Source organism: Lepidochelys kempii, chromosome 7 (genome assembly GCF_965140285.1).
Source record: "Lepidochelys kempii isolate rLepKem1 chromosome 7, rLepKem1.hap1, whole genome shotgun sequence".
Lineage (NCBI taxonomy): Eukaryota > Metazoa > Chordata > Testudines > Cheloniidae > Lepidochelys > Lepidochelys kempii.
Window position 1 is genome coordinate 80,620,392 of NC_136386.1, and position 12,918 is coordinate 80,633,309.

Here is a 12,918-nt window from a genome sequence, read left to right on the forward strand (position 1 = left end):
AGCTTTGGAATCTGAAGATCTTTGTATATCCAGAGATCAGGTAGGTGGTGGTTTTCCCACATCATCTTGCCAATGTGCCACAGACTGGCCACAAGAGTACCAACTACTGTCAATTGCTATGGTAATTTTTGTGATGATGTCAAGTATCTACTACAAAATGGATTCAAACCAAACTTATTTGTCAGAGGCCACCATACAGCAACCAGATGGTAATTTCTTTCAATCACTAGTGACCAGTGCTAGATTTCTACCGGCAAGAAGAGGTGGTCTTTTCTATATCCTATTATTTATCCTCTGAGACATCCAGCCCCAGAGTACTAGGTTTATTTTGGTTCTCTGCATGACTGTCCTGGTTGAAACTAGATTTAGAAAATACATTTTTCACTTTAAATTATAGTAGACAACTCTTCATTAATGTTTCTTCAATAGTACCACACTTAGTACTTGAATAAAAATATTAAAATGTTCTCTACCTATAATTATACAATATCACCCCCCATAATTTTTAAGGGATTTACCAGCTTGATGCTTCAAGATGCATACTGCAGGCACTATTTTGCTCCCCTCACTCATGCTGTCAGATAGTTCCAATAATTTCAATGGGATCACTTGCTAAAAAAAGATACTATCCGACATGAGAAAGGATGGCAGACTCAATCCCTCAATGAGATACTGTCTCATTCCAAACAGAATTATGTTTCCACTAACCACATGGTAATGGGTAATTTTCCTTTGACTTTTCCCCTATGCTAGCTTTTCAAGTGGATTTTAATTAACTCTGTTTTATTTATTAAAGCATATTTTGTTTAACTTTTCCCAAGAGCTCCAGTAAATAGCTGTGTGAAAGTTGCCTTTACTTATTGCTTCTCCCAGGATGCTCTTAACAGTGAAATCTCTACTCTCGGGATGCTGTAAATTTGAAGGGTAGGGGTTTGTTTTGTGCTGCGTGTATTCTTTAAGAAACAAAATGAAGTTCATGTTAAGAATGTTACTTTACTTCAGATGCTTCATTTTTAGAAGGATTTCTGGTGCTCGTGTTATAGCTTAGCATCTATTAATTCCGAAAAATTCCCCCAAATAGTTAGGGAGCTCTTAAGGATGTTACTGCGATTTACTGAAAGCTTTCTGGCCACCTCTTCCAACAGCAACAGTCATTAATTGTCATTAAAAAGTTTACTTTTGGAAATATGCCTAATGCTCCAAATAAATGTACAAAAGTTGTTTACAGGCACTGAAAAAGGAGCCCTTGAAGTCTGATAAGTACTTGTTTCCCCTCTTTGCAAACTATGCAACCAGTTGATACACTCTATCAATCACAGGTTCTAAAAATGAGTACATTTGGATTGCAAATCATTGACTACTAACTGTGCTAACTGTGATGATAAATGGCAGTCATTTTCTTGAAGCTGAAGTAACACAGTTTTTAATCAACAAATATATCTAGTTAAGTGCAAAACCATGCATTCAGCTTTGTGGTTGTAAAATGAAAAGTAAATGTACTTTGCTACTTTTCTTAGTTTAGGGATCAAACCAACTGTTCCAGCTTTTCTTGTTTGTTTAACTCACACTGATGTTTGTTTTGGCTGGGAACTGGCAGAGGAAAGATGGCTCATCTGGGAGTACATGTCCATAAAGTGGGAAAGAATCAGTAATGTGCCAAAACTGAGAGAAGAAGAAAACGGCAAGTGGGGATTGGGAAGAGGAGACAGGTTTCAGGTCATTCCTATAGTGGAAAGGTAGAGGGAGGCTTTAGGTGTTAGGGGAAGGATTGGCACTCTAGGGTAGAGACGCAGGAATCAGAATTTTAATACACTTGCCCTCACGTGCAATTAACTGAGAACCAAGATAATCATATCTTGCACATCAATAACGTCTTCCATAAAGTGCTTTACGAACATTGATGAATTAGTATTAGTCTCACAGCATCCCCGTGAGTTACAAAAGTATCATATCCAGTCTGCAAATGGGAAAACTGAGGCACAGAGAGGTTCAATGACTTGAGCACAGATTGCAACAAAGCCGAGACTCAAACCCAGATTATCTAACTTCACTTTCAATGCCCTAAGTTTACACTAGAAGAAGAGAATGTATGGACATTTTAAACTTGCTATTCTTTTAGTTCTTCTAAATCAGAAAGTCTACTCTATTTGACATTCCCCTCCCCTTAATATTGTATCTCACTTTCCTTTTTCTCCATTTTCATAACTGGCTAAAATATTTGATTTTTTTGGTCCCCTTTCTCATATGTCCCAGATAACTTTAATCTCTCAGTTCCCCTTCCATCTCACCAGTCACCTACAGAACACTTGGAACCACAGAGTTAATGCCCTGACAAAGGCGTGATACCAAAGTGTTAGTTTGCAGAATTTAGATTTTTTAAAATGTTATTCACATCACAAACTACTACTTAATTCATTCAATATGGTCAGAAGTCTCTTAGAAGAGAACAAAATCTGGAATAGCAGAGTTGTCAAGCTCAGGATTGAGATGTACTAAGAACTCTGTCAGCAAGCTTACACTGTGTGTTTCTGTACCATGCCTGCCTGTTGATAATGCACTGCTTCTCACTTTCACAAATATGAAATTCATCTAATTACAATAAATTCAACCTGCTCATTTCCCTAGTTAACCACTTTTACTCACACTCTAAGTACTTTGATGGGATGCATAGCAAGTCACATCCTTCAAGTGTATGCACGTTTATTTTGTGCAGAATACGGACTAATTTCAAAAATCTTACATGTGTGATTCACCTGCAATGGCAAAATAAGGCTCTAAATCTTCACTTTTCCAAAGAATGGTTAACTACTGTAATTTGTCTATCATATTAGAATAAAATATTTGAATTCCTATATAATCCTGAATATGCTCTTCAATATTTTCTGCATTTTATATCATATTATATGGTAACAAGAACACTACATATATTTATCCAAATGTGGCCTCTGTAGTGCCTTGCATTAGTTAGAATGATGTCCTTTGACTTCAATTTGGGTCTTCAATTTAAGCATTCCAGAACCCTGTTGAAATGTTAGGAGTTAATAAAGTGATCTCTTGTTTGTTGCCCGTTGTAACTTGTGTATCATACTGATAGCTCATACTTGCTGCAAACACTGGAAAATTTGTATAGCAAACAACATTTTTGCCTTTTATCTTTTATAAAAGTCATTCTGTAGTTGTGGGTAGAAGTAATGCATTATTTGGGCTTTGATTTAGATCAATATAGCAAAAGCTTTTTTTGTTTGTTTCTTATTCGCGAGATGCCAAAAAAAAAAGTGCAAGGAAGGGGAGAGGAAGAGAGAAACTCCAAAGAATAAAGTTGCACCCAGAGAAGTTGCACTTTTAAGGCCTGATCCAAAGCCCATTAACGTTAGTGGAGACTCCCCACTTCAATCAGTGGGACTTGGGCCAGGTTCCTACAAAGCAAACTATTGCTTACACAGTTTTGGCATAGTAACATAAGTGTATGCAGAGTGACTTTTTTTTAAGCAATTACCAAAGAACTAAGTGACTGATTTGAGAGTTTGATTTGGATAAAGCACATTTAGAGAGACCATCATTTGGGCACATTTTTCACAAATAAATGAATTCGCTAGTGAAGTTCTAAGTAGCACCTGACAGTAGGTAAACACAGTTAGTTGGAGTTGTATCCTGAACATAAATCCCCCCAATATCACCATTAGTTACACAACACAGAACCCAATATCACATTGACAATGGTTATAAATACAGAAGCACCCAAAAGGGTAATTGAGGTGCAGTCTGAATACAGTACAGGGAGCTCTTGCTGATTCATTTTATAGCATTGGGCAAGTTACGTAATCTCTTTACTTCATTTGTAAAATGGGGATGGTAAAACTTAACTTTGAAGGGTAACATGAACATTAATTTGTATTTTTAGACTGGCTTGGAGACAGAAAGCACTATATAAAAGGGTAAGGATCATCATCATCAGAAATTTGGGGTAATTTCTTTTCTCCATATATATTATATAGATAGATAGATATAGAATCTGAGAGAGAGAGAGACAACTTAGTTAGGAGATTGATAGTAACTGGAAATTGCAGATAGATATTGTACGAGTCACTACCACTCTAAAAGATATAGTTCTTGCACAATGGCTTAGTATTGACACTAGCATATATTTAGCAGAAATGAGTTACAGGAATATTTGTGAGATGGGAACATTAGCATTAGATTATCTCTAGCTGACACATGATGCAGCCATATCTTTGACACAACTAAACCGGATGCATCCATCTGTTATTTTTTGTCCCATTTTGCCATTGCCAATATGTCTAACTGGGTAAAACTGTGTTTGCGGCTCACCAACTCATCAGGCAGAGGAATTCACCAACAAACATACACAAACTAGAAGCAGGTACAAAAGGAGTGGCACTATCCCTAGTGCTTTTAAAGGATTCCCGGCCAGATCCTTAGCTGGTGTAAACCAACACAGTTCCATGGACTTCAGTTGAGTTTAGATGCTTCACAATAGTTGATGATGAGTTGTTCAAATTCTAAAGCACTGCTGGATGTTTTTTAAGGAGGAGCCAAACTAAAATTTAACTCATTGTAGGCTGACCTGCAAAAGATCTAAAATCTTGATCTCAGCAAGAAACAGTTGTATGCTGTTATCCAATGGCATGAGACTATGTTATCAAATTCCTTGCTCCAAATTCCCTTTGAGCTAAATTTGGAGGGTATCCTAAGCAATATAAAGCAATAGCAGCCAGCGTGGCCAAACTGCTGGTTTAGAAAGTCTACTTAGTCAAAAAGCAGTCTGCTTTAAATCAACTTTAGCTCTGTGGTATAACCTGCCATAACTTTTTAGGCAGAAGCCTTAGTTGGGGGATGTAGCATTCCAATGGCTAATCTGTAACTTACTTGATGATATAATTGAGACTCTGGACCAGTAAGAGTATATGTGCATTTTCAACCAATGCTATCAGGGCATCAGCTGTTTGGTTTTGACCATGTGAAAATGAAACATTCTCTAGTCTTGTTTTGCAAGGACTACAGTAGAACCTCAGAGTTATGAGCACCAGAGTTACATATTTAACAGTCAACCACACACCTCATTTGGAACCTGAAGTACACAATCAGGCAGCAGCAAAGACAAAAAAAGAAAACAATTACAGTACAGTACTGTGTTATATGTAAACTACTAAAAAAGAAAGCGAAAGCAGCATTTTTCTTCTGCATAGTAAAGTTTCAAAGCTGCATTAAGTTAATGCTCAGTTGTAAACTTTTGAACGGACCACCATAACATTTTGTTCAGAATTACGGACAACCTCCATTCCTGTGGTGTTCGTAACTCTGAGGTTCTGCTGTATTTAGCAAGGACAGTATATGGCACTTTCCATATTACAACATAGGAAAACTAAAGCAGAGGTTAGGCCAACATTTTCAAAAATATGCACTATTTTTGGAAATCCAATTTGAGATGTTGGTCCTCATTATCAGAAATTTTGTCCACCCTTAGATCCCAGGGACATGAATTGGAGATACTGGTGCTGAGAACCTCTGAAAAATCAGTCCCTCAGTTTAAAGCACCCAAAAATTGCACATTGACTCATATGTTGGATTAGAACATAGGACCTCTTGGTGCCTAGGCCCGTATCTACACCACTAGAATACATCTCTCTCTGAACTCATTGTTACTGTTTCCGCATATAGGACAACAACAACATTTCATTTCAGTAAGTATTAACTGACTTTTACATCTGCAATATAATCAAGTAAAATAGAGTGGGAAAAATAAGTGTCAGGTTAGAAAGACCAGAGTTCATTTCAGTGAAGCAGGTAACCTTTAGTGTTGCAAAGTCTAATTAGCCAGAACTTAGTTATCTGGAATTCATTTCTGTCTCTCATTTTCAAAATTAATATAGAACCCAAATATCTGTTATCCAAAACATCCGTTTCATGAAACTTTCAGGTGTCCCTTGGAACCTTATTAAAACTGGAGTTCACTATTGTCAGCTCTCATGATTTTACCATGAGTTTCACAGTATGTGTTTAGAGTCATGTCAGTTATAGGCCAGTCAGCAGTCTTTTTTTCCCCCTTTGCTTTTTCTGAATTAAAAAAGAAAAAATGTCCTACTCCTCATGGTTGCAGAGAAAAGCTTGAAAACATGGCCTTGCTGCGTACTAATGGCTCAAAAACCAAAAAGCAAATAAAGCCCCCAAAATAAAATATGTTTTTAAAATATTTTTATGATTTGAGGCCTGACTTATGATTTTTGAATGATTGGGATTGTCATTAAAAATTGCCACCAAATATGGATATTACCCAACACCACAAAACTGATTGCAAACCAATTTCTGACGACAGTATTTTAAGTAGCAGAATGACTTGAGAGTTGCAGATACCACAAGATCTCTGTTTAACTTTGCATATAGTTTTATCAGAGCTTGAGAAGCTGCTTCAAAAAAAAGTACAATGCAAGTATGTGCACAAAAGCTAAGCAAGTCAAATTGCCATCACTCTGAGTATTCAATATGGCACTGGGCAAAATCTTGAAATCTTTCCCCTGTACCTACTCAGTCCTTACTTATGCAAACTCTCATTGAAATAAATAATTTTTTAACAATTAAGAACTTCAGAATTTGGCCAGTTTGTTTGTGACAAACATTCTGATATAAAGGCTGTGTCAAGCCAACCAACTTGCTAATGGAAGCTTTCCCAGCCTACAACTGGCCTCTATTAACAGATTTTGAAACGAGTATTCTGCCAGTTCTAGAGTGATAGAAATGATGGTGCGTAACTCATCATACAGTTGGAATCGAACAGCTTGATCTTTGACACCACTGAACCATGTTTTCATAGAGAAAAGCATCCTGTTACATTTAGTCTCTTTTATTCTTGACTTCAAATTTTCCTCAATCTTGTATTGTATGGTATATACTTGAGACAATGCACCATAAAAACGGAAGAAAGATAAAAGGCTTATTTAGATTTCATTCTTTCAGCAGCCTTCTAAAGCCAATTTTTAACAATGGCAGTAGGCTCAAGATCAGGAAGAATGATTTCTGAAAGCATTTCTGTTATGCACATGGATGTGGGAGTTAAAGTGGGAAGCTCTGTCTTTGATACAATTTTTCAATTTTACCTTAATTTTAACTTAGTATTTTTAGTGATGACATCAGAGAAATGAAACCAAACAAATGGCTGTAGATGGCTGAGAATGCTACTGAAAGGCCTCGTGGTTGAGGAAAACTTTATTAACGTTACTTGCTTCTTCATTAAAATTATGAGCAAACCTAAAATTATCATCAGCATTTTCTTTGACCTGTGCCAGTTTTTTTATTGGGAGAGAGAGAGAGAGAGAGAGAGAGAGGGAGCACGAGCACACGCGCAAAAGTCTATGAGCTAACCATTGGGATGCACACACACCACCAAGAATTCCAAACAGAGGAGGCTCACTTAATTCTCAAACCATCATACAGAAATGCAGGCATTTCATCCTGTAACGACAAACTTTTGTGGAAATCTTTTGTGAAGTGAAACCAGTGTATTTTTCACAACTCCTTACTGAGCTCCTCAAGACTCTCTTAAATTCCTTGACACACTTTTTCTCTCCGCTCTTTTGTCCTAGGCATAGTCTCAGATGACTTTGAAAAGAGTGTTAAAACTACTGTCTGATACCTTCTCTAACTCTGCTGATTCTTATTCTGCTATACAAACAGAGCCAGTTTCTCCTTTCTGACAGTCCAAATGTAGTGGTGATGACTATGGCTCTGAGTAACTTCAGTGCCAGTATGTTCCTCTGTGTTACAAAATCCAGCAGCAGAACTCAATAATCCACTGCAGTACCTCAGCCCCGATTGTGGCAGTCAGAAATAGCCTCTCTCCCCTAGATCGTAACTAAATTCACTCATCACTAGGCAACCCCTTGTGGATAGGCATGGCTGCCCTCAACAGCTCTCTTACTGGGCTAACACCTTCCACTTAGTCTTTTGGTGGTTATTCTGACTGGGTCACCGTCTTCCAAACCTTTTGCCCACTCTGTGCCACTTCCTCAGCCAGTCTTCAGCTCAGCCTGCTGCTCCCTTGCTAGGCTCAACAACCCTTACAAGGGACTTGTACTCCCCCTTCCTAGGGGCCAGTAGAGGAACCTAGTCCCACCCCCTGTTTTGAAGAGCTAGATATGTTCCTTTACCTGTGCTGCAGTTTGTCTTGGGCCACTTCCTACTACCTTCTCAAGTTCCCCACTGAGTCTCCCAGTCATTTCCTTGGGTAGTCAGGATCTCTCTCAGGCCTCCCGCCCTGAATGGCTTATCTTCTTCACTCTCCTGCCTGCAGCTTTCTTACCCACTTTGAATTTTTTCCCTTGCTAACTGAGAAGCCTTCTTGCTCCCTGCTGTCTCTGAAGGCACGGCTGCAGTCTCTTCCTACAGAAATCACCTGATTCCTTTCAGGTGGAGCCCATCCTGTAATCAGGGTAGGCTAGGCCCAGGCTCTCCAGCCCACAGGGCAAGCCACCCTGTTACACATATTTCTGCTCCTATGCCCCTTCTGTTTTCTCACAACCTATAGCTGTCTTGTTTCCAGCTACATCTGTATTTTGCTGAAGCAGGAAAGTGCCATTGTGTGTGTGCTATATTTTTGTAGTAGTATTTTGACAAGAATTTCCACCTTGCTTTCATAAACCTCTCAGTACAGACTTTTCTCTTCTAAAATCCACTGATTCCAACCATGAGTAGATTTTTGTGAACTATCTGAACTTTTTCATGATGTTTGACAGCATGTGCTATTTGGACGTATGTATACTATGTTCGTCTGGATATTCATGTGCATGATTTGTATAGCTTTTCTTCTGACAGAGGCCTACAGGAATTGACTGTCACTAAAGCACACATGACAACCTATAGAGAGGTTGCATTAACTGTGCTCTTTTCCCCTGCAATGGATAAGAATATAGATCAGCTTAAAACTTTCAGTTTCAATGGGGATAGGGGACAGATTTACAAAGGCATTTAGACACCTAAAGATGCAGATAGGATTTTCAGAACTGCCCATTCACCTAACTCATTTAGGGGCTTCTGTGACTCACACTAGACATCTGTTTGCATCTTTAGACACCCAAATACCTTTGTGAATCTGGCCCTAAGTGTTCAAAAAAATGTAATACAGTGTTCAATAGAAATGGGTTGTTGCCTACTTAAGGAAAATTAATGCAAAAGGCCATCTGAATGTATTTTTTGTTTTGTTAAGAGCTGCAGCAAGATTGTATGACTAAGTTTTAGAATAATATAGGCTTAGCTTAGTACATCATTGCAAACAGTCCACCATTTAATACACAAAAAATGTACCAAACTCATTTAAAGTAATTGTACCTTAAAATGTGGATTTGAAAGCTTCAGGTAGCACCAAAATGGTTTGCTATTGGAAGCACAGATTTGGTGCATAGGAAATGTGAATGTGAAATGTGGTCTTTATGAAACTGAAACATTGGCATTACTGAGTAATGCCAAGCAGGTCCTTTACAAACCTTCCTACAAAGTTCTGCAAATACTCCTGACTTCTGATATTGCTGTTGTGGGTTTCCTGAGACTAGTGAATCTCAACTGTCTAATTCAAACTTAGAATCATAGAATATCAGGGTTGGAAGGGACCTCAGGAGGTCATCTAGTCCAACCCCCTGCTCAAAGCAGGGCCAATCCCCAATTTTTGCCCATGACCCCTAAATGGCCCTGTCATAAATATAAAGGGAAGGGTAAACCCCTTTGAAATCCCTCCTGGCCAGGGGAAAGCTCCTCTCACCTGTAAAGGGTTAAGAAGCTAAAGGTAACCTCGCTGGCACCTGACCAAAATGACCAATGAGGAGACAAGATACTTTCAAAAGCTGGGAGGAGGGAGAGAAACAAAGGGTTTGTGTGTCTGTCTGTAGTCGTCTTGGCCGGGGACAGAACAGGAATGGAGTCTTAGAACTTTTAGTAAGTAATCTAGCTAGGTATGTGTTAGATTATGATTTCTTTAAATGGCTGAGAAAAGAATTGTGCTGAATAGAATAACTATTTCTGTCTGTGTATCTTTTTTGTAACTTAAGGTTTTGCCTAGAGGGGTTCTCTATGTTTTTTAATCTAATTACCCTGTAAGATATATACCATTCTGATTTTACAGGGGGGATTTCTTTATTTCTATTTACTTCTAATTTTTATTAAAAGTCTTCTTGTAAAACACTGAATGCTTTTTCATTGTTCTCAGATCCAAGGGTTTGGGTTTGTGGTCACCTATGCAAATTGGTGAGGCTTTTTATCCAACATTTCCCAGGAAAGGGGGGGTGCAAGTGTTGGGAGGATTGTTCATTGTTCTTAAGATCCAAGGGTCTGGGTCTGTGGTCACCTATGCAAATTGGTGAGGCTTTTTACCAAACCTTGTCCAGGAAGTGGGGTGCAAGGTTTTGGGAAGTATTTTGGGGGGAAGGATGCATCCAAACAGCTCTTCCCCAGTAACCAGTATTAGTTTGGTGGTGGTAGCGGCCATTCCAAGGATAACGGGGGTAATATTTGTTACCTTGGGGAAGTTTTGACCTAAGCTGGTAAAGATAAGCTTAGGAGGTTTTTCATGCAGGTCCCCACATCTGTACCCTAGAGTTCAGAGTGGGGGAGGAACCTTGACATGGTGGCACAGTGGTGGGATTAACCTGAAATCATTTTGAGATCCAGTTGAGATTTTTTGAACTAGAAATACAGATTTTAAAAAGGAATTTTTAGGAAGTCCAGAAGGCAGCTTTGAAACTGAAAGCAGCTTGGTTTCTCTCTGCTTTGTGGCCAAGCAGAGACAAAAGGGGATTATCTTGTGAATTGCAGGTTTTCTTTGCCTGGAGGCAGGGTACTTAACTCCTGCAGGGAAATTCACAGTCTTCCAACCCAGAGGTTTTTTTTTTTCTTTTCTTCCTAAAAGTAAATAGGGGGGGTGTGCTCTACCCATTTGCCTGGAGACAAAAGTGGCAGGGTTTTTTTTAGGATTTTGATTTTTTTTTTTGTTTTACAAGGAGCACAGGTTTGAAAAGAAATTTTTTTTCTTCTTTGGGCTGGGTAAGCAGGTTTCCAAGTAGTTGGAGGTTTTTTGCTTTAATTTGGGCCCAGAGCAGAGACAAGGGAATTGTCTTTTTCTGTAGGCTGACAATCACTATCAGAGAATAGGTATTCTATTCCAGCACAGCAAAATTTTACAGCCAAGTTTTGTTTGTTTATTTCTAAACCTCGGGTGTAAAGTTAGTTAAAAACAGAGAGGTTAGAATGGCCAAATCCTCAGCTCGACTACAGCTGGAATTAGCCAAATTTCAGGCTGAGGAAAAACAAAGGGAACATGAAAGACAGATAGAACTCATGCAGCTGAAGAAGGAACAAGAAAGGGAGGCAGAACAACACCAAGAGGCTGCCCACAAGAGGGAAATGGAGGCAAGGAAGCATGTGGAGGAGGAGAGGGAAAAAGAGAGGAAGCATGTGGAGGAGATGGAGAGGATAAAGGCCCAGCAGAATATACCAACAAACCCTAGCAATCCTTCTCCAGGTACCACTTCCCATCCCAGAAAGTTCCCCACCTACAAGGCAGGTGATGATACTGAGGCCTTCTTAGAAAACTTCGAAAGGGCCTGCCTTGGGTACAACATCTCTACTGACCAATACATGGTAGAGCTGAGGCCGCAGCTCAGTGGACCCTTAGCTGAGGTGGCAGCTGAAATGCCTAAAGAACACATGAACAAGTATGAACTGTTTAAATCCAAGGCGAGAGTCAGAATGGGGATAACACCCGAGCAGTCTCGTCGGAGGTTCAGAGCCCTAAGGTGGAAACCAGACATGTCATTTACCCGACATGCCTACCACATTGTAAAACATTGGGATGCCTGGATATCAGGAGCAAGTGTTGAATCTCCAGTAAATTTGCCCTTCCTAATGCAAATGGAACAATTCTTAGAGGGTGTTCCTGAGGAAATAGAAAGATACATCCTAGATGGGAAACCCAAAACTGTAATTGAGGCAGGAGAGATTGGAGCCAGATGGGTGGAGGTGGCAGAGAAGAAGAAAACTGGTCGCAGTTGGAGCGGAGACCAGAAGGGACCACCCCAGACCACACCCTATTACCGGGGGCCGCCCAAAGCCCCACCTACCTCCCAAAGAACCCTCCAGACCCCTTATCGTCCCACCACCCCGTTCTCCAGCAACCCTCCTCGCCCCAGTGACCCGTCAGCTGGACGATGTTTTAAGTGTAACGAGCTGGGGCATGTAAAGGCCAACTGCCCCAAGAACCCCAACAGATTACAGTTCATTGCACCGGAATCACACCAGAGGTCCACAGGCCCAGATACCTCCCAGATACCCTTGGAGCGGAGGGAAACTGTGAGTGTGGGTGGGAAGAAGGTCACCGCATGGAGGGACACCGGAGCACAAGTGTCAGCTATCCATGCTTCCTTAGTGGACCCCAATTTAATCAACCCAGAGATCCAAGTGACGATTCAACCCTTCAAGTCCAACTCTTTCAATTTGCCTACAGCCAAGTTGCCTGTCCAGTACAAGGGCTGGTCAGGAATGTGGACTTTTGCAGTCTATGATGATTATCCCATCCCCATGCTGTTGGGGGAAGACTTGGCCAATCATGTGAAGCAGGCCAAGAGGGTGGGAATGGTCACCCGCAACCAGGCTAAACAAGCCGTGAGGCCTAGCTCTGTTCCGGAAACTTCTATCAGGACCCAGTCAGAGGTGATGGACCTGGACCCCAGGCCAATGTCTGCAACAACAGTAGTGGATCCAGTCCCAGAGACCCAGACGGAACCAGTCCCAGAACCGGAACCAGCCAAACAACCAACACCAGACCCCGTGTCAGCACTGAATCCAGTACTTGCAACCTCAACACCAGAGGGCCCCACCGAACCTGAACTGGCAGCAGCCGATAACCCTATACAAGAGGCT

The 12,918-nt window shown here is 40.3% G+C and overlaps 2 protein-coding genes across 2 annotated transcripts in view; one reads left to right on the forward strand and one right to left on the reverse strand.

The window, feature by feature from the left end:
- Nucleotides 1-12,918, reverse strand: part of CTNNA3 (catenin alpha 3) — a 917,365-nt gene that overhangs the window by 554,967 nt on the left and 349,480 nt on the right. The gene's annotated exons all lie outside the window — the stretch shown is intronic.
- Nucleotides 1-12,918, forward strand: part of LRRTM3 (leucine rich repeat transmembrane neuronal 3) — a 138,166-nt gene that overhangs the window by 40,949 nt on the left and 84,299 nt on the right. The window lies entirely within an intron of this gene.